The following is a 3,261-nucleotide window of genomic DNA, read 5'->3' on the forward strand; positions in this document are numbered from 1 at the left end:
TTCAAAAGCAGAGACATTACTTTGCCAACAAAGGTCTGTCTAGTCAAGGCTATGGTTTTTCCAGTAGTCATGTATGGATGTGAGAGTTGGACTATGAAGAAGGCTGAGCACCAAAGAATTGATGCTTTTGAACTGTGGTGTTGGAGAAGACTCTTGAGAGTCCCTTGGACTGCAAGGAGGTCCAACCAGTCCATTCTAAAGGAGATCAGTCCTGGGTGTTCTTTGGAAGGAATGATGCTAAAGCTGAAACTCCAATACTTTTGCCACCTCATGCAAAGAGTTGACTCTGATGCTGGGAGGGATTGGGGGCAGGAGGAGCAAGGGACGACAGAGGATGAGATGGCTGGATGGCATCAGTGACTCGATGAACGTGAGTTTGAGTGAACTCCAGGAGTTGGTGATGGGCAGGGAGGCCTGGTGTGCTGCGATTCATGGGGTCACAAAGAGTCGGACACGACTGAGCGACTGAATTGAACTGAAAGGTAAGCCTCAAGAATTTTGAATCATAAGTGTTAAAACTAGAGAGAACACTAGCGATCACTTGCTTTATATTAAAATAAGATGTAGTAAATATATATGCAATGGAATATTAGTCATAAAAAAGAGTGAAAATGCCATTTGCAGCAACATGGGTGGGCCTGGTGGCTCAGTGGTAAAGAATCCATCTACCAATGTGGGAAACGTGAGATTCGGGTTTGATCCCCGGGTCGGGAAGATCCCCTGGAGGAAGAAATGGCAACCTACTTCAGTATTCTTGCCTGGACAGAGGATACAACCCATGGGGTCGCAAATAGTCAGACACGACTAAAGTGACTTAGTACATGGGCTGAACATGTGTGTCCCTCCCCCACGTTCATGTGATGGTGTTAGGAGGTGAGGCTTTTTGGAGGTGATTCGGTCATGAAGGTGGAGCCCTTGTGGTGGGATTAGTGCCCTTGTTAACGTGGCCCTACAGCACTCCTCTGCCCTTTCTCTTGCATGAGGACTCAGCAGGAAGGCGGCCATCTACAACTCAGACGAGAGCCTCCCCAGAGCCCAGCCACGCTAGCACCTGACTTCAGGCTGCCAGCCTCGAGCCATGAGAGACAGATGTCTGCTGTTCATGAGACATGCAGCCTGTGGTACTCTGTTATAGCAGCCTGAATGGACTAAGGTATTTAAAAACTAAGAAATCAATATAATTTAAACCTGCACGTGAGTGGGTTTCCAGGCAGACAGTGCTAAACAAATGTTAGTGTGTGTTAAGTCCCCTGCACCATGGGTCGCAATCGCCTATCTCTTTGTTTTTTTTTGTTTTTTTTTTCGCCTATCTCTTTGAAAGGAGATGCCTAACTGAGGCTGCAGTCTATGAGAAGTGAACTTCCATGGATGCTGTGAGGGTTGTTTTAATCATATGTCCACAGAAATGATTCTGTGTTACTATTTATTTATCTTTGAGAGATTTAAATAATATAAACGAAAATGTTGTATAGATACAACAGTTAGTATAGCAAATTATTTTAAGTGACACACCAAGTGTTTTATTTAAATGTCTCTAATTGAATATTAGTCACTAAGTTGTATCTGACTCTTTGTGACCCCATGGACTGTAGCTTGCCAGGCTTCTCTGTCCGTAGGATTTTCCAGACAAGAATACTGGAGTGGGTTGCCATTTCCTTCTCTGAGGGGTCTTCCCAACCCAGGGATCAAACTGGTGTCTCCTTCATTGCAAGCAGATTCTTTACCATCTGAGCCATTAGGGAAGCCCATATATATTAAAATACATTGCAAAACACATATTGGTTAAAAAACTGGTACCCAAAACAAAGTTAAAACTCAACAAGAAGACAAGCAACCCAATTTAAAAATTGGGCAGAGAAGATATGCAGATGACAAATAAGTATAGGAAAAGATGCTCTGAATCATACGTCACTAGAGAATTGCAAATCACAACAGCAGTGAGGAACCAGGACACACCTATTAGTGACCAGCATCCAGACGCTGGGAGGAAGCAAGGCAACAGGAGCTCCGTTCATCACTGGTGGGGATGCACAATGGTGCAGCACTTTGGAAGCCGGTTTGGTGGCTTCTCACCAAACTAAATATAGCCTTATCATGTGATCCAGCAAGCAGGCCCCTTGGTATTTACCCAAGGGGATGAAAACGTATGTCCCCAAAGAAATGTGCATGGATGTTTAAAAGCAGCTTTATTCACAGTCGTGAAAACTTGGAAACAAACAAGATGCACTTCAGTAGGTGAATGGATAAATAAACTGTGGTTCATCCAGACTTTGGAATGTTTTTCAGCTCAGCAATAAAAAGAAATGAGGTAGCAAGAAAAAAGACATGGAGAAATCTTAAATGCACATTGCTAACAGAAGCCAGAGACCTAACTAGAGACCTCTTCAAGAAAATTAGAGATACCAAGGAACATTTCATGCAAAGATGGGCTCGATAAAGGACAGAAATGGTATGGACCTAACAGAAGCAGAAGATATTAAGAGATGGCAAGAATACACAGAAGAACTGTACATAAAAGATCTTCACGACCCAGATAATCACGATGGTGTGATCACTGACCTAGAGCCAGACATCCTGGAATGTGAAGTCAAGTGGGCCTTAGAAAGCATCACTATGAACAAAGCTAGTGGAGGTGATGGAATTCCACTTGAGCTACTTCAAATCCTGAAAGATGATGCTGTGAAAGTGCTGCACTCAATATGCCAGCAAATTTGGAAAACTCAGCAGTGGCCACAGGACTGGAAAAGGTCAGTTTTCATTCCAATCCCAAAGAAAGGCAATGCCAAAGAATGCTCAAACTACCTCACAATTGCACTCATCTCACACGCTAGCAAAGTACTGCTCAAAATTCTCCAAGCCAGGCTTCAGCAATACGTGAACCGTGAATGTCCTGATGTTCAGGCTGGTTTTAGAAAAGGCAGAGGAACCAGAGATCAAACTGCCAACTTCCGCTGGATCATGGAAAAAGCAAGAGAGTTCCAGAAAAACATCTATTTCTGCTTTATTGACTATGCCAAAGCCTTTGTGTGGATCGCAATAAACTGGAAAATTCTGAAAGAGATAGAAATACCAGACCACCTGACCTGCCTCTTGAGAAACCTAAATGCAGGTCAGGAAGCAACAGTTAGAACTGAACATGGAACAACAGACTGGTTCCAAATAGGAAAAGGAGTATGTCAAGGCTGTATACTGTCACCCTGCTTATTTAACTTCTATGCAGAGTACATCATGAGAAATGCTGGGCTGGAAGAAGCACAAGCT

This window comes from Bison bison, unplaced genomic scaffold, assembly GCF_000754665.1.
Source record: "Bison bison bison isolate TAMUID 2011002044 unplaced genomic scaffold, Bison_UMD1.0 scf7180017864353, whole genome shotgun sequence".
NCBI lineage: Eukaryota > Metazoa > Chordata > Mammalia > Artiodactyla > Bovidae > Bison > Bison bison.